This window comes from Bombina bombina, chromosome 1 (genome assembly GCF_027579735.1).
Source record: "Bombina bombina isolate aBomBom1 chromosome 1, aBomBom1.pri, whole genome shotgun sequence".
NCBI lineage: Eukaryota > Metazoa > Chordata > Amphibia > Anura > Bombinatoridae > Bombina > Bombina bombina.
Genome location: NC_069499.1, coordinates 1,059,445,207 through 1,059,464,667, shown reverse-complemented (window position 1 = coordinate 1,059,464,667; position 19,461 = coordinate 1,059,445,207). Strand labels below are relative to the sequence as shown.

Sequence of the window (19,461 nt, the reverse complement as noted above, 5' to 3'; positions counted from 1 at the left end):
TTGCACTGTCTATTCTTTTGCACAAGCGTCTGGCAGAAGTTCCAGACGTCCAGGCATTTTGTCAGGCTTTGGTTAGAATTAAGCCTGTGTTTAAACCTGTTGCTCCCCCTGAACTTGGTTCTTAAAGTTCTTCAAGGAGTTCCGTTTGAACCCCTTCATTCCATTGATATTAAGCTTTTATCTTTGAAAGTTCTGTTTTTGATGGCTATTTCCTCGGCTCGGAGAGTCTCTGAGCTATCTGCCTTACAATGTGATTCTCCTTATCTGATTTTTCATGCAGATAAGGTAGTTCTGCGTACCAAACCTGGGTCTTTACCTAAGGTGGTTTCTAACAAGAATATCAATCGAGATTGTTGTTCCATCATTGTGTCCTAATCCTTCTTCAAAGAAGGAACGTCTTTTACATAATCTGGACGTAGACTGTGCCTTGAAGTTTTACTTACAAGCTACTAAAGATTTTCGTCAAACATCTTCCCTGTTTGTCGTTTATTCTGGACAGAGGAGAGGTCAAAAAGCTTCGGCAACCTCTCTTTCCTTTTGGCTTCGGAGTATTATACGCCTAGCCTATGAGACTGCTGGACAGCAGCCCCCTGAAAGAATTACAGCTCATTCTACTAGAGCTGTGGCTTCCACCTGGGCCTTTAAAAATGAGGCCTCTGTTGAACAGATTTGCAAGGCCGCGACTTGGTCTTCGCTTCACACTTTTTCAAAATTTTACAAATTTGATAATTTTGCTTCTTCGGAGGCTGTTTTTGGGAGAAAGGTTCTTCAGGCAGTGGTTCCTTCCGCTTAATCCCTGCCTTGTCCCTCCCATCATCCGTGTACTTTAGCTTTGGTATTGGTATCCCATAAGTAATGGATGATCCGTGGACTGGATACACTTAACAAGAGAAAACATAATTTATGCTTACCGGATACATTTATTTCTCTTGTAGTGTATCCAGTCCACGTCATTTTAAGGCAGGTCTAAAATGTAATTAAACTACAGTCACCACTGCACCCTATGGTTTCTCTTTTCTCTGTTTGTTTCGGTCGAATGACTGGATATGGCAGTTAGGGGAGGAGCTATATAGCAGCTCTGCTGTGGGTGATCCTCTTGCAACTTCCTGTTGGGAAGGAGAATATCCCATAAGTAATGGATGATCCGTGGACTGGATACACTACAAGAGAAATAAATTTATCAGGTAAGCATAAATTATGTTTTTAGCTTTAGTGTAGTGTAGTGTAGTAGAGAACCCCAAGTATTGATCTAGGCCCATTTTGGTATATTTCATGCCACCATTTCACCGCCAAATGCGATCAAATTAAAAAAAACTTTAATTTTTTTCACAATTTTTAGGTTTCTCACTGAAATTATTTACAAACAGCTTGTGCAATTATGGCACAAATGGTTGTAAATGCTTCTCTGGGATCCCCTTTGTTCAGAAATAGCAGACATATATGACTTTGGCGTTGCTTTTTGGTAATTAGAAGGCCGCTAAATGCTGCTGCGCATCACACATGTATTATGGCTAGCAGTGAAGGGGTTAATTAGGTAGTTTGTGGGGAGCTTGGAGGTTTAATTTTAGCTTTAGAGTAGAGATCAGCCTCCCACCTAAAACATCACACCACCTGATCCCTCCCAAACAGCTTCCTTCCCTCCCCACCCCACAATTGTCCCCGCCATCTTAAGTACTGGCAGAAAGTCTGCCAGTACTAAAATAAAAGGTATCTTTTTTTTTTGTGTGCGTTTTTTGTGTGTGGCATATTTACATATGCTGCTTTGTAGAATCCCCCCATAGCCCCCAACCTCCCTGATCCCCCCAAACAGCTCTCTAACCCTCCCCCTCTGCCTTATTGGGGGCCATCTTGGGTACTGGCAGCTGTCTGCCAGTACCCAGTTTGCAGAAAAAAAAGGTTTTATTTTATTTTTTTTTTCTCACGTTTTTTTTCTGTAGTGTAGCATCCCTCCCTCCACAGAGCACCCAACATTCGCTGATGACCCTTATTTTTTATATTTTTTAAAATTTTTCTACATTTTTATTATATTCTTTTCTGTAGTGTAGCGGTTCCCACCCGCTCCCTCCCTGTGCATGCGCCCGCAGGGCGTTGTGGCTAAAATCTGGGTCAGCTGATGTTACCTCTAAGTCCAAGCTTCTGGCGCTTCCTTACAAGGGAAAGACCTTGTTTGGGCCTGGTCTGCCAGAAATAATTTCTGATATTATGGTGGAAAAGGGTCTTTTCTACCACAAGACAAGAAGACCAGACCTTTCGTAAATTTAAAGGAAAGTCCTCCTCTTCCAAGCAGGAATAGTCCAAGTCTTCTTGGAAACCCAATCAGCCTTGGTACAAGGGGAAGCAATCAAAGAAACCCGCAGCTGAGTCTGTCAGCATAAAGGGTTTGCCCCCGATCCGGGATCGGATCAAGTGGGGGGCAGACTTTCTCTGTTTTATCAAGTGTGGCTACAAGATGTTCCAGATCCCTGGGCTGTGGACATAGTATCTCAGGGTTACAAAATAGAATTCAAAATTTTCCTTCCCAGGAGCAGGTTCCACCTCTGAAAATTATCTGCAGACCAGATAAAGAGAGGCATTCTTGAACTGCGTTCAGGACCTTTCCTCCCTCGGAGTGATTGTTCCAGTTCCAGTAAGTGAACAGGGCCTAGGATTCTATTTAAACCTGTTTGTGGTTCCCAAAAAAGACGGAACTTTTCGACCCATTATAGACCTAAAGTGCCTCAACAGGTTTTTCAGGGTACCGTCCTTCAAAATGGAAACCATTCGTTCCATTATTCCTTTGGTCCAAGAGGGTCAGTTCATGACGACCATAGACCTGAAGGATGCGTATCTTCATGTTTCCATCCACAGGGATCATCACAAGTTCCCGAGATTTGCCTTTCTAGACAAACACTTTCAGTTTGTGGCTCTTCGGTTTGGCCTTGCCACATCTCCCAGAATTTTCTCACTTTCAGTTTGTGGCTCTTCGGTTTGGCCTTGCCACATCTCCCAGAATTTTCTCAAAGGTTCTGGGGGCTCTCTTGGCTGTGATCAGGTCTCGGAATTGCAGTAGCACCTTACCTGGACGACATATTGGTTCAGGCGCCAACTTTTCAACAAGCAAACTCTCCTACAGAGATCTTGTTGTCTTTTCTACGTTCCCACGGATGGAAAGTGAATCTGGAAAAGAGTTTCCTTGTTCCAGCTACAAGGGTAGTGTTCTTAGGGACCATAATAGATTCCCTATCTATGAAAATATTTCTGACAGAGGTCAGAAAATCCAAGATTCTTTCTTCTTGCCTCTCTGCAGTCTAATGTTTGGCCATCAGTGGCTTAATGTATGGAGGTAATTGGTCTGATGGTCGCTTCCATGGACATCATTCCTTTTGCTCGATTCCATTTGAGAGCTCTGCTGTATGCATGCTCAGACAATGGAAAGGAGACCATTCGACAAGAGACTCTCTCCCTTGGTGGCTTTCTCAGGAACATCTGTCTCAGGGCACATGCTTCCGGAGACCTTCCTGGATGATTGTGACCACGGATGCCAGCTGGGGAGCAGTCTGGGACATCTAGGAGTTGAGAGCGATTTACAGTGCTCTGATGGCTTGGCCTCAGTTGTCCTTAGCCCGGTTTATCAGGTTCCATTCGGACACCATCACCTCAGTGGCTTACATCAACCACCAGGGAGGAACTCAGAGTTCCTTAGCCATGAGGGAGGTGACTCGGATTATTCAGTGGGCGGAAGCTCACAATTGTCTCTCTGCCGTCCACATTCCAAAAGTGGACAACTGGGAAGCGCATTTCCTGAGCAGACAGACATTTCATCCCGGGGAGTGGGCTCTCCATCCGGAGGTGTTCTCCAGGTTAACCCTCAAATGGGGGGTGCCGGAGTTGGATCTGATGGCGTCTTGGCAGAACGCAAAACTTCCAAGGTACGGTTCTAAGTCAAGAGATCTGCAGGCCGCCCCTATAGATGCTCTGGCAGTTTCTTGGGATTTTGGTCTAGCATACCCGTTTCCTCCGTTTGCGCTCCTTCCACGAGTCATTGCTCGTATCAAACAGGAGAGAGCACCTGCATGGTCTTGCAGGATCTGGTATGCAAAGCTGACTGCTCTGTCTAAGTGTGGATTTTCTGAGTCGGTCATTGAGACCATGATCCAGGCTCACAAGCCTGTTACTCGAAACAATTACCATAAGGTATGGCATAAAAACTGTTATTGGTGTGAATCTAAGGGCTACTCTTGGAGTAGGAAAGCACAAATCAGGAGCACCAGTATGTCCGTTGAAATAAAATTTAACTTTTATTAGAGAGTAACAGCTGGAGAAAAAAAAGTTACAAACGTAACCGCAAACTATCAGTAAGTAGCATATGCAATGCCCATTCTGCTAACGCGTTTCGGCATTAGCCGTATTCATAACTTTTTTTTTATCCAGCTATTACTCTCTAATAAAAGTTAAATTTTATTTCAACAGACATACTGGTGCTCCTGATTTGTGCTTTTAAACTCAACATTTGGATCATGGATGAAGGGAGCACAGTTTACTAGTCTGTTACAGACCGGAAAGGCTGCAGAAGGATTTGCTGAGATTAGAAAGGAGACGTTCAATGGAATAGTTGTCGTCATCAGAAGTTGCCATAGGGTGAAAGAGGGAGACAAGTGGTTACACAGGCGGAGAAAACTCACAGAGTGCAGGAGCAACCCCGGAAAGCAGAAGCTGTTACGCTTGTAGATTTCCTTATGACCTACCGGAGCAACCTTGACGCACATGGAACAGAGCGTTCTGCCTATCCACTGGTAAGAGCTTAGCGTTATAAACGCATGTTCTAATTTTCTCGAACTACCTGTTGTTGCACAGTGTATTGTTTATCAAATCCTCAGCCTTCAATATATGGACTATATAATACTTAATACCTACACTGACAGTGGTGAGACGTACCTATCTTTTGACTGTTACTCTTGGAGTAGGGTCAGGATTCCTAGAATTTTGTCTTTTCTCCAGGAAGGTTTGGAGAAAGGGTTGTCAGTCAGTTCTCTGAAAGGTCAGATTTCTGCATTATCTATTTTGTTACACAAGCGCCTGGCAGATCTTTTTGTCAGGCCCTGGTCAGAATCAGGCCTGTGTTTAAACCTGTTGCTCCTCCTTGGAGCCTTAATCTTGTTCTTAATGTTTTGCAGCAGGCTCTGTTTGAGCCAATGCATTCTATAGATATTAAGTTATCTTATTCATGCTGATAAGACGGTTCTCCGTACTAAGTTGGGTTTGCTTCCTAAATTGCTTTCGGATAGAAATATTAATCAGGAAATTGTTGTTCCTTCTCTATGTCCTAGTCCTTCTTTTCATAAGGAACGTTTGTTGCACAACTTGGATGTTGTGCGTGCTCTAAAATTCTACCTACAGTCGACTAAGGATTTTCGCCAGTCCTCTGCCCTTTTTGTTTGTTTCTCTGGAAAACGTAAAGGTCAGAAGGCTACTGCTACTTCTCTTTCCCTCTGGTTGAGAAGTATAATTCGTTTTGCTTATGAGACTGCTGGTCAGCAGCCTCCTGAGAGAATTACAGCTCATTCCACAAGGGCTGTCTCCTCTTTTTGGGCTTTCAAAAATTAAGCTTTGCAAGGATGCAACTTGGTCCTCTCTGCATACTTTTTCAAAATTTGATACTTTTGCCTTGGCTGAGGCTTCTTTTGGGAGAAAGGTTCTTCAAGCGGTGGTGCCTTCTGTTTTTCCCTCCCAGGTCATTTCGTGTCCTCTAGCTTGGGTATTGGTTAACACTAGTAATTGATGACGTTGTGGACTCTCCATATCTTAGGAATGAAAACAAAATTTCTTTCATGTAATTAGCAAGGGTCCATGAGCTAGTGACGTATGGGATATACATTCCTACCAGGAGGGGCAAAGTTTCCCAACCCTTAAAATGCCTATAAATACACCCCTCACCACACCCACAATTCAGTTTTACAAACTTTGCCTCCCGTGGAGGTGGTGAAGTAAGTTTGTGCTAGATTCTCCGTTGATATGCGCTTTGCAGCAGGCTGGAGCCCGGTTTTCCTCTCAGAGTGCAGTGTATGTCACAGGGATGTGAAGAGAGTATTGCCTATTTGAATACCATGGTCTCCTTCTACGGGATCTATTTCATAGGTTCTCTGTTATCGGTCGTAGAGATTTCTTCTCCTACCTCCCTTTTCAGATCGACGATATACTCTTATATGCCATTGCCTCTACTGATTCTCGTTTCAGTACTGGTTTGGCTATCTACTATATGTAGATGAGTGTCCTGGGGTAAGTAAATCTTATTTTTTTGTGACACTCTACGCTATGGTTGGGCACTTTATATGTAAAGTTCTAAATATATGTCTATAAACTTATATTTGCCATGATTCAGGATAATCAGTATTCCTTTTAAATTCAGACTGTCAGTTTCATTATTTGGGATAATGCATTTCAATTATTTTTTCTTTACCTTGAAAATTTTCAATTGACCATTTTTTCCTGCGTGCTGTTAAGCTCGCGGGGCAGAAAATGTTTCTTTTTATTGCGTCATTTTTGGCGCAAAAATTTGTCATTTCCGGCGCCGTAGTTGACGCCGGAAGTTGTATTCTGTTAACGTCATTTTTTTGACGCATGCGTATTCAGACATTTTTGTGCGCCAAAAAATATGGGCGTCGGTTTCGGCGTCAGAGGATGTGGCGTCATATTTGGCGCCAAATTTATGGGCGTTGTATTTGGTGCCAATAATGTGGGCGTCGTATTTGGCGCCAAAAAATGTGGGCATTTTTTGTTCCACTTTTTCCTCACATTATTTAAACCTCACTTTTTTATTGCTTCTGGTTTCTAGAAGCTTATTATTTTGCATTCTTTCCCATTCCTGAAACTGTCATTTAAGGAATTTGATAATTTTGCTTTAAATTTTGTTTTTTTCTATTACATATTGCAAGATTTCACTGTTCCTGTTTCAAAACGCACTAAGGGATTCCGTTGACTGAGTTCAGTCCTACCAAAGCTAAGTTAATTTATTTTCAATGTTATGAATGTTTATCTTTAGCTATGGTTTGTTATAAGTTTCATGTTAAACTTTTATATGCAGAATCCATTAGTATTTATGCTTTATATATTGCTATTCTTTTTACATCTTATGTACAAGAAATACTTAGAAGATTATAAGAATATTTTTCTGATTCTATTTTAAAGGCTTTGTCTGACTTCGTGCCTTCTAATAAAATTTTTAGGTCTTTTTCAAACTTCTTTTTTAATTATTGAAGTTTCAAATGACCAACAACATACTAATTTATCCTTCTCTGATGATGTTTTTTTTTCTCATTCAGAATTTTCTTCATCAGATATTGACACTAACAAATCTACTTTTTTAATTTTTTATTAAAGTACATTTGTTCTTTGTTGAAAAGGTGTTGATTATTTTGGATATTAAGGTAACTAGTTCTTTTTCAAGACTAGCTAACACTATTTCTGCTTATTTATTCTTCTGTGTTTTCAGAGGTTTTTTTCCAGTTCCTCATACTAGGGAATGGAATAGGCTGAGAATTTCCTTTTATTCCTTCTTCAAAGGTTTTAAACTATATTCTTTGCCGGCAGTTAAATTCAATTTTGAAGGTTCTCCAATTTATTGGGGCTATCTCTACTCCTACTAATTTTGCTATTGTTTCTATAGCAAAATAGTATTTATTTTCCTTTAGATGGTTGTATCTTATTTATGGAAAATTATTTATTTTCAGGTACTTTTCTTGGACCTGTGATTTATTTGGATGATGTTGCAATTGCTTCATTTTTTCTGTTTACTTTAAGATCAAGTATCAGATTATGATTTATTTTAGCATTGTTAAAAGGACAACATTTACTAGACTAGGTGCTGTTGCATTTGTCTTGTTGTTTTGCATTTATTGATTATGCAAGTCCAGTGTATTGACTGGTCCTTTAACTAGACTATCATGCTAATAATTTCATTTGTGTCTTCATTTTTTTTGAATATTTTGCAAATGAGGTTTAATCTATGTCTTTAGCTATTTTAGCTAGAAGAATTTTGTGATTTCTAAAAATCCATATTTCTTTTGTTCTAAGATAATCAATTATTTGTTTTATAATTGGATTCAATTCTTAACTGTTACTCTGGGCTTCAAGATTGAGTTCTAAGACTATAGCTTTAAGCTTATATTAGTTTGGTTGTTCTTATTAAGGAACGAATTCCTGAATTCTTTCCCAAGTAACATGTTTTTAATTGGAAATTTTTCAGTTCAAAATCAGCTCCCTAAAATTGCGATGTACGTGCCGTATTCCAGCTCGGCTGGTAAGGGGCAGGTTAAGACTTTTTTGAAATTTCTTTGATTTTGGGTACAGAATAAGTTCAGAATAAATCGTCTGTGAGAAGTCTTTTTTTCTCTATTATATTCCAGCTATTCCAGTTATTCTAACACTTTCTTTAAGTGTGTTTCGGTCCTATATATTTTGGGTACTGTTGAAGCATGGCTGATCACCCGTGGGGTTCAAGCGCTGCTCAGATCTGGAATCTTCTGGGGTATTTCTTCCAGTTCCATTTTTAGGAACTGGGTTTTGGAGTTTTATTCAAACTATTCTGCCTTTTTTTGGTCAGTGATAGCATTATTTGTTTTCATTAGATACAATAAATGCATATTTTCATTTTTCTGTTTTCATTCAGATTATTTTCTGAGGATGCGGAATCTCATATGATTCACTTTGTTCTTCCAGGACATAGTTAGAGGATTTTTTTTTTCAAAAGCTCTTGATTCCTCACACAAGGGTCACCTTTTTTTAGGTTTCCAGATAGTTTGTGTCACTGTCTTTGTCTCTATTAGACAAGGGACAATTTTTATTGGGTTCCGTCTGTCGGTACCTTTAGTCTCTATTATTTCCTTCAGTTGCTATATATGCATAGAAGTTTTAGGTCTTATGGCCACAGCATTGGATTCAATTCCCTTTGCTCATTTTCAATAGAAATAACCTTTCCAGTTTTTTATGCTGAATTATGGTGCAGGGATTCTAGGATTTCACATTTTCGAATCCTAATATTTATCTATCTTGATTTGGTGGTTAAGATCACCATCATTTAGTTCTACAGGTCTCTTCATTTCTTTCAACCTGGACCATGATCTCTACAGATGTGAGTCTTTTTGGTTGGGAGGCTGTCTGAGGATCTCTGTCAGCACAAGGGGTTTGGAAATCTCAGGAGGCGAGATTATCATTTGGTATTTTAGAACTCCGTGCATTCTCAGAGTTTTTCAGTTAGTTTCTTTTTGAAGAAGATACGTTTATTGTTTTTCAGACAATATCACAACTATGGTGTATGTCAATCATCAAGGTGGGACTATCAGTCCTTAGGCTGTGACAGAAGTGTCTCGGATATTAGCTTGGGCTAAATCCAGCTCCTATCTAAATTCTGTGTTTTTTTTTTCTCAGGTATAGATATTTGGGAAACGGATTATCTCTGTTAATCAAGCTTTACATCCGGGAGAATGGTCTCTCATACCCAGATATGTTTTTCAATTTTTCAGATGTGAGCATTTCTAGAAATAGCTCTGTTGGCATCTCATCTGAATAAAGAACTTCCCAGGGGCCTATTCAGGTCCGGGGATCCTCAGGCGGAAGTAGTGTATGCATTGACATTTCTTTGGAATTATCTTTTTGCCTATTTCTTTCCGCCTTTAGTTCTTCTTCCAATGTGATTTCCAAAATTCTTATGGAGTATTTGTTTGTTCTGCTGGTGGCTCCAGCATGGCCTCTCAGGTTTTGGTATGCGGATCTCATTCGGATGGCCAGTTGCCAACCTTGGACACTTCATTTTAAACCAGACCTTCTTTCTCAAGGCCCATTTTTTCCATCAGGATCTCAAATCATTAAATTTGAAGGGAGGGAGATTGAACGCTTGGTTTTTAGTCATAGAGGTTTCTCTGACTCATTGTTTAATACTATGTTTCAGGCTCGTAAATCTGTCTCTAGAAAGATTTATTATCGAGTCTGGAAGACCTACTTTTCTTGGCATTCTTTTAAAATTCATAGAATTTTATAATTTTTTCAGGTTGGTTTGGATAAGGTTTTGTCTTCAGTTCTTTGATAGGACAAATCTCTACTCTTTCTGTTCTTTTTTCACAGAAAGATTGCTAATCATCCTGATATTCATTGTTTTGTACAGGCTTTGGTCCGTATCAAGCCTGTCATTAATTCAATCTCTCCTCTTTGGAGTCTCAATTTGGTGCTGAGGGCTTTACAGGCTCCTCCGTTTGAAACTATGCATTCTCTGAACGTTAAATTACTTTCTTAGAAAAGTATTGTTCCTTTTGGTTATTTCTTCTGCTAGAAGAGTTTTTGAGTTATCTGCTCTTTTTTGTGAATATCCTTTTCTGATTTTTCATCAGGATAAGGTAGTGTTACTTCCTGATATTCATCATTTTGTTGAGGTTTTGATTCGTATCAAACCTGTCATTAAGCCAATTTCTCCTCCATGGAGTATTAATTTGGTTCTGGAGGCTTTTCAGGCTCTTCAATTTGAGCATATGCTTGCTCTGAACATTAATTACTTTCATGGAAAGTATTGTTCTTTTTGGACATCTCTTCAGTTAGAACAGTTTTTGAATTATCTGTTCTTTCTTGTGAATCTCTTTTTTCTGATTTTTTCATCAGGATAAGGTGGTTTTTGCTGTCTTCATTTCAATTCTTACCTAAAGTTGTAAATTCTAATAACATTAGGGAGAAATTATTGTTTTCCTAAGACTTCTTTGGTGAGATTCTTACTTTCTTTGGATATGGTAAGAGTTTTTGAAATTCTATGTTGAAACTATTCAGATTTCAGATAGTCTTCTAGTCTATTGGTTATCTTTTCTGGTTTTAGGAAGGTCAAAAGGCTTCTGCCATTTATTTGGCATCTTGCTTAAACTTTTGATTCATCATGCTTATTTGGAGTCGGGTGGATTCCCGCCTCGGAGGATTACGGCTCATTCTACTAGGTAAGTTTCTACTTCCTGGGCTTTTTAAGAATGAAGCTTCTGTTGATCAGATTTGCAAAGCAGTGACTTGGTCTTCTTTGCATACTTTTACTATGTTCTACCATTTTAAAGTTTTCTCTTCTTTAGAAGCAGTTTTGGTAGAATGGTACTTCAGGCAGCTGTTTCAGTTTGATTCTTCTGCTTATAATTTCAGTTTTTTTCATTATAAAAATTGAAACTTTTTTGATTTGGGTAGTGGATTAATTTTTCCGCCGGAATTGGCTGTCTTTATTTTATCCCTCCCTCTCTAGTGACTCTTGCGTGGAAGTTCCACATCTTGGGTATCTACTATCCCATACGTCACTAGCTCATGGACTCTTGCTAATTACATGAAAGAAAACATAATTTATGTAAGAACTTAGCTGATAAATTCATTTCTTTCATATTAGCATGAGGCCCACCCTTTTTTGGGGTGGTTATGATTTTTTTGTATAAAGCACAATTATTCCAATTCCTTATTTTTTGATGCTTTCGCTCATTTCTTATCACCCCACTTCTTGGCTATTCATTAAACTGAATTGTGGGTGTGGTGAGGGGTGTATTTATAGGCATTTTAAGGTTTGGGAAACTTTGCCCCTCCTGGTAGGAATGTATATCCCATACGTCACTAGCTCATGGACTCTTGCTAATATGAAAGAAATGAATTTATCAGGTAAGTTCTTACATAAATTATGTTTTATGCTTACCTGATACATTTCTTTTTTTCCGTATATGGAGTCCACGACCCCACCCTTAATTAGACAGTTATTTCTCTTGCAAGGTGTATCCAGTCCACGGTTTTATCCTTTACTTGTGGGATATTCTCATTCCCTACAGGAAGTGGCAAAAAGAGCACACAGCAGAGCTGTCCATATAGCTCCCCCTCTAGCTCCGCCCCCCAGTCATTCTCTTTGCCGGCTCTGACAGCAGGGCCACTCTGCAGAAGGGTAAAGTGAATGTGGTGTTAGATTTGTTGTTTTATATCTTCAATCAAGAGTTTGTTATTTTTAAATGGTACCGGTTTGTACTATTTACTCTATAGCAGAAATGTGATGAAGAATTCTGCTGAGAGGAAAATGATTTTAGCATGTTGTAACTAAAATCCATTGCTGTTCCCACACAGGACTGAGGAGTACCAGAAAACTTCAGTTGGGGGGAACAGTTTGCAGGCTTAACTGCAATAAGGTATGGTCATCTTTTTCTAGTCAAGATTCAGTTAATGCTAGAAGACTGACAAGAATCCCCATGTGGGGAAGGTAAGCCATGTTCTGAGACTCAGTATAGAAGGAAGGCTTACTTAACAGGGCTCAATAGGCTGGTGGACACTGTTACAGGGCAATCGATTATTTAATGGGAAAAAATACTCGTTATTGACGTTTTTTATGCACTTTGGTGTGTTATTTATGGGGTTATCTTCCACATGGCATATGTTTAGTCACCTATTTGGGACTTTGAAGGCCCCACAACTCCGGAATGAAGGGGGAGGGGGCCTAAATTTCGCGCCTCAGTTGCGCAGTTAATATTGGCAGACAGTTCATGCAGCTTCACGTGGAGGGTCCAAAGACTGCTTGAGGACTTCAAAGAAGCTTGTTTTCCACAAAACTAGTCCCCAGGGGCAGGTAGGGACACAGTAGTAAGCTGTGGCAAGGTGCTGTAGTTTATTAACCGGTGGTCAGCTTTAGGTTGCTCCGGTTTGGGCATTAAGGGGTTAATTGGGCTGAAAATTGTTGTGCAATCATTTCAAATTTCAGAGAGATTGGATCATTTTTCACGGTTTTGGTAAAATTCTGTGCGCTTTTTATTTCTTAAAGGCACAGTAACGTTTTTTTCAAATTGTAAATTTTATTTGAATAAAGTACTTCCAAGCCTGCTTGTGAATAATACTAGTCTGTTAAATATGTCTGACACTAAAGAGAGGCCTTGCTCTATGTGTTTAGAAGCCATGGTGGAACCCCCTCTAAAATTGTGTTGCAAGTGCACTAATGTGTCTATACACTTTAAAGATCATATTGTGTCACTTAAAAATGTAGCCCTAGATGATTCTTTGACGGAAGGTAACGAGGATAGTCCGCCTTCCTCTCCCCATGTGTCGCCACCAGTTACGCCCGCGCAAACGATGCCTAGTACGTCTAGTGCATTGGCCCCTATTACATTACAACAATTAGCGACAGTCATGGATAATTCCCTTGCGACATTTCTATCCAAACTGCCAGTTTTTCCTACAAAGCGTGATAGCTCTGTTTTAAGAACAGATTATGAGCAGTCAGAAGCTTTGGGAGGTTTATCTGATGTACCCTCACAACACTCTGAAGTGGCGGTGAGGGATTTGATGTCTGAAGGAGAAATTTCTGACTCAGGAAAGGTTTCTCAGCGGGCAGAATCAGATTCATTAGCGTTTAAATTTAAACTGGAACACCTCCGCGTATTGCTTAGGGAGGTATTAGCCACTCTGGATGATTGTGATCCTATGGTGGTCCCAGAGAAATTGTGTAAAATGGACAAGTACCTAGAGGTCCCTGTATACACTTATGCGTTTCCAATCCCTAAAAGGGTTGCGGATATTGTTACTAGAGAGTGGGATAGACCAGGTGTCCCCTTTGTTCCCCCCCCCCCCCTATTTTTAGAAAATGTTCCCCATAAATGACCCCAGGCGGGACTCGTGGCAGACGGTCCCTAAGGTTGAGGGGGCGGTTTCTACTCTTGCTAAGCGCACAACCATACCAATTGAAGATAGTTGTGCTTTTAAAGATCCGATGGATAAAAAATTAGAAGGTTTACTTAAGAAAATTTTTGTTCAACAAGGTTTCCTTCTCCAATCTATTGCCTGCTTTATTCCTGTAACTACTGCAGCGGCTTTCTGGTTTGAGGCGCTGGAGGAGTCGCTCCAGACAGAGACCTCATATGACGAAATTATGGATAGAATTAAGGCTCTAAAGCTGGCTAATTCTTTTATCACGGATGCCGCCTTGCAATTAGCTAACGGCTAGATTTAGAGTTTTGTCGGTAAGGACCCGCGTATCTAACGCTGGCTTTTTTCTGGCCGCACCTTTAAAATAACTCTGGTATTGAGAGTCCACAGAATGGCTGCGTTAGGCTCCAAAAAAGGAGCGTAGAGCATATTTAACGCAACTTCAACTCTCGATACCAGAGTTGCTTACGGACGCGGCCAGCCTCAAAAACGTGCTCGTGCACGATTCCCCCATAGAAAACAATGGGGCTGTTTGAGCTGAAAAAAAACCTAACACCTGCAAAAAAGCCGCGTTCAGCTCCTAATGCAGCCCCATTGTTTCCTATGGGGAAACACTTCCTACATCTGCACCTAACACTCTAACATGTGCCCCGAGTCTAAACACCCCTAACCTTACACTTATTAACCCCTATTCTGCCGCCCCCGCTATCGCTGACCCCTGCATATTATTTTTAACCCCTAATCTGCCGCTCCGTAAACCGCCGCTACTTACAATATCCCTATGTACCCCTAATCTGCTGCCCCTCACACCGCCGACCCCTATATTATCAGCCAATCAGATTGAGCTCGCATTCTATTGGCTGTTCCGATCAGCCAATAGAATGCAAGCTCAATCTGATTGGCTGATCGGATCAGCCAATCGGATTGAACTTGATTCTGATTGGCTGATTCCATCAGCCAATCAGAATTTTCCTACCTTAATTCCGATTGGCTGATAGAATCCTATCAGCCAATCGGAATTCGAGGGACGCCATCTTGGATGACGTCATTTAAAGGAACCGTCATTCGGCTAGTAGGCGTCGGGAGAAGAGGATGTTCCGCGTCAGATGGAAGATGATGGCTCCCGAAGAAAGAAGATTGAAGATGCCGTTGATAGAAGACTTCATCCGGATCATGGACCTCTTCAGCTCCCGCTTGGATGAAGACTTCAGCCGGATCATGGACCTCTTCAGCTCCCGATGACTTCAGCCGGATCATGGACCTCTTCTGCCCCCCGCTTGGGCTTGGATCAGGACATCGGAGGAGCTCTTCTGGATCGATCAGTGAACCTGGTATGGTGAAGATAAGGTAGGAAGATCTTCAGGGGCTTAGTGTTAGGTTTATTTAAGGGGGGTTTGGGTTAGATTAGGGGTATGTGGGTGGTGGGTTGTAATGTTGGGGGGGGTATTGTATGTTTTTTTTTTACAGGCAAAAGAGCTGAACTTCTTGGGGCATGCCCCGCAAAGGGCCCTGTTCAGGGCTGGTAAGGTAAAAGAGCTTTGAACTTTAGTAATTTAGAATAGGGTAGGGCATTTTTTTATTTTGGGGGCTTTGTTATTTTATTAGGGGGCATAGAGTAGGTGTAATTAGTTTAAAATTGTTGTAATATTTTTCTTATGTTTGTAAATATTTTTTTATTTTTTGTAACTTAGTTCTTTTTTATTTTTTGTACTTTAGTTAGTTTATTTCATTGTAGGTAATTGTAGGTATTTTATTTAATTTATTTATTGATAGTGTAGTGTTAGGTTTAATTGTAACTTAGGTTAGGATTTATTTTACAGGTAATTTTGTAATTATTTTAACTAGGTAGCTATTAAATAGTTCTTAACTATTTAATAGCTATTTAACCTGGTTAAAATAAATACAAAGTTACCTGTAAAATAAATATAAATCCTAAAATAGCTATAATATAATTATAATTTATATTGTAGCTATATTAGGATTTATTTTACAGGTAAGTATTTAGCTTTAAATAGGAATAATTTATTTAATAAGAGTTAATTAATTTCTCCAACATTGGTGTGTCCGGTCCACGGCGTCATCCTTACTTGTGGGATATATCTTCTTCCCCAACAGGAAATGGCAAAGAGTCCCAGCAAAGCTGGCCATATAGTCCCTCCTAGGCTCCGCCCACCCCAGTCATTCTCTTTGCCGTTGCACAGGCAACATCTCCACGGAGATGGTTGAGTTTTTTGGTGTTTAAATGTAGTTTTTTTCTTCTATCAAGTGTTTGTTATTTTAAAAAAGTGCTGGTATGTACTATTTACTCTGAAACAGAAAAGGATGAAGATTTCTGTTTGTGAGAGGAAGATGATTTTAGCAGACAGTAACTAAAATCGATTGCTGTTTCCACATAGGACTGTTGAGATGAAGTAACTTCAGTTGGGGGAAGCAGTTAGCAGACTTTTCTAGCTATATTTGACTAGCCATATTTCTAACAAGACGATGTAATGCTGGAAGGCTGTCATTTCCCCTCATGGGGACCGGTAAGCCATTTTCTTAGTCAAACAAACAGAATAAAGGGCTTAATATGGGCTAAAAAACTGGTAGACATTTTTATGGGCTAAATCGATTGCTTTATTTGGGCATTTTATTCATATTTATGCTGACAATTTGCATTTATAAACTTGGGGAACGTTTATTAAACGGCCGGCACTATGTTAGACACCTTTTCCAGTCAGGGGGCCTTCCTAGTTGTAGACTGAGCCTCATTTTCGCGCCATTACTGCGCAGTTGTTTTTTGAGAGCAGGGCATGCAGATGCATGTGTGAGGATCTGAAATTTGCTGGAAAAGCTTCTAGAAGGCGTCAATTGGTATCGTATTCCCCTCTGGGCTTGGTTGGGTCTCAGCAAAGGCTATAGCTGGGACTGTATAGGGGTTAAATTTGTAAACGGCTCCGGTTCCGTTATTTTAAGGGTTAAAGCTCTGAAATTTGGTGTGCAATACTATTAATGCTTTGTGGTGAAATTTTGGTAATTTTTGAACAATTCCTTCATACTTTTTCACATATTCAGTAATAAAGTGTTTTCTGCTTAAAATTTAAAGAGACAGTAACAGTTTTGTTTTAAAACGTTTTTTGTGCTTTGTTGACAAGTTTAAGCCTGTTTAACATGTCTGTACCTTCAGATAAGCTATGTTCTATATGTATGAAAGCCAATGTGTCTCCCCATTTAAATTTATGTGATAATTGTGCCATAGCGTCCAAACAAAGTAAGGACAGTACTGCCACAGATAATGAAATTGCCCAAGATGATTCCTCAGATGAGGGGAGTAAACATACTACATAATCTCCTACTGTGTGTACACCAGTTTTGCCCACGCAGGAGGCCCCTAGTACATCTAGTGCGCCAATGCTTATTACCATGCAACAATTAACGGCTGTAATGGATAACTCCATAGCAAATATTTTATCCAAAATGCCTGCATATCAGAGAAAGTGCGATTGCTCTGTTTTAAACACTGAAGAGCAGGAGGGAGCTGATGATAATTGTTCCGTCATACCCTCACACCAATCTGAAGGGGCCATGAGGGAGGTTTTGTCAGATGGAGAAATTTCAGATTCAGGAAAAATTTCTCAACAAGCTGAACCTGATGTTGTGACATTTAAATTTAAATTAGAACATCTCCGCGCACTGCTTAAGGAGGTGTTATCTACTCTGGATGATTGTGACAACTTGGTCATTCCGGAGAAATTATGCAAGATGGACAAGTTCCTAGAGGTTCCAGTGCACCCCAACGCTTTTCCTATACCCAAGCGGGTGGCGGACATAGTAAATAAGGAGTGGGAAAAGCCCGGCATACCTTTTGTTCCCCCCCCCCTATATTTAAGAAATTATTTCCTATGGTCGACCCCAGAAAGGACTTATGGCAGACAGTCCCTAAGGTCGAGGGGTCAGTTTCTACTCTAAACAAACGCACTACTATTCCTATCGAAGATAGTTGTGCTTTCAAAGATCCTATTGATAAAAAATTGGAAGGTTTGCTTAAAAAGATTTTTGTACAGCAAGGTTACCTTCTACAACCAATTTCGTGCATTGTTCCTGTCACTACAGCAGCGTGGTTCTGGTTCGAGGAACTAGAAAAGTCGCTCAGTAGAGAGACTCCATATGAGGAGGTTATGGACAGAGTTCACGCACTTAAATTGGCTAACTCTTTTATTTTAGATGCCGCTTTGCAATTAGCTAGATTAGCGGTGAAAAATTCAGGGTTTGCTATTGTGGCGCGCAGAGCGCTTTGGCTAAAGTCTTGGTCAGCGGATGTGTCATCCAAGACAAAATTACTTAACATCCCTTTCAAAGGTAAAACTCTATTTGGACCAGAATTGAAAGAGATTATTTCAGACATCCCTGGGGGAAAGGGCCACACCCTTCCACAAGATAGGCCTTTCAAGGCTAAAAATAAGTCTAATTTTCGTTCCTTTCGCAATTTCAGGAACGGACCGGCCTCTAATTCTGCATCCTCTAAGCAAGAGGGTAATGCCTCACAACCCAAACCAGCCTGGAAACCGATGCAAGGCTGGAACAAGGGTAAGCAGGCCAAGAAGCCTGCCGCTGCTAACAAAACAGCATGAAGGAGTAGCCCCCGATCCGGGACCGGATCTAGTGGGGGGCAGACTCTCTCTCTTTGCTCAGGCTTGGGCAAGAGATGTTCAGGATCCCTGGGCGCTAGAAATAGTTTCTCAAGGTTATCTCCTGGAATTCAAGGAACTACCCCCAAGGGGAAGGTTCCACATGTCTCACTTATCCTCAAACCAAATAAAGAGACAGGCATTCTTACATTGTGTAGAAGACCTGTTAAAGATGGGAGTGATACACCCAGTTCCAATAAAGGAACAAGGAATGGGATTTTATTCCAATCTGTTCGTAGTTCCCAAAAAAGAGGGAACTTTCAGACCAATTTTGGATTTGAAGATCCTAAACAAATTTCTCAGGGTACCATCGTTCAAGATGGAAACCATTCGAACGATTCTACCCACTATCCAGGAAAGTCAATTTATGACTACTGTGGATCTAAAGGATGCGTACCTACATATTCCTATCCACAAAGAACATCATCAGTTCCTAAGGTTCGCTTTTCTGGACAAGCATTACCAGTTTGTGGCCCTCCCATTCGAGTTAGCCACTGCTCCAAGGATTTTCACAAAGGTGCTAGGGTCCCTTCTAGCGGTTCTAAGACCGAGGGGCATTGCAGTAGTACCTTACTTGGACGACATTCTAATACAAGCGTCGTCCCTGTCAAAAGCAAAGGCTCATACAGACATCGTTCTGGCCTTTCTCAGATCACACGGATGGAAGGTGAACATAGAAAAAAGTTCTCTGTCTCCGTCGACAAGAGTTCCCTTCTTGGAAACAATAATAGATTCCTTAGAAATGAGGATTTTTCTGACAGAGGTCAGAAAATCAAAACTCCTAAGCTCTTGTCAAGTTCTTTATTCTGTTCCTCGTCCTTCCATAGCGCAGTGCATGGAAGTAGTAGGGTTGATGGTTGCAGCAATGGACATAGTTCCTTTTGCACGAATTCATCTAAGACCATTACAACTGTGCATGCTCAAACAGTGGAATGGGGACTATACAGACTTGTCTCCAATGATTCAAGTAGATCAGAAGACCAGAGATTCACTCCGTTGGTGGCTGACCCTGGACCATCTGTCCCAGGGAATGAGCTTCCGCAGACCAGAGTGGGTCATTGTCACGACCGACGCCAGTCTAGTGGGCTGGGGCGCGGTCTGGGAATCCCTGAAAGCTCAGGGTCTATGGTCTCGGGAAGAG

General features: G+C 40.6%; 1 protein-coding gene across 1 annotated transcript in view; it reads left to right on the top strand.

Moving 5' to 3' along the window:
• ARFGEF2 (ADP ribosylation factor guanine nucleotide exchange factor 2) overlaps positions 1-19,461 on the top strand; it is a 471,542-nt gene that overhangs the window by 204,952 nt on the left and 247,129 nt on the right. The gene's annotated exons all lie outside the window — the stretch shown is intronic.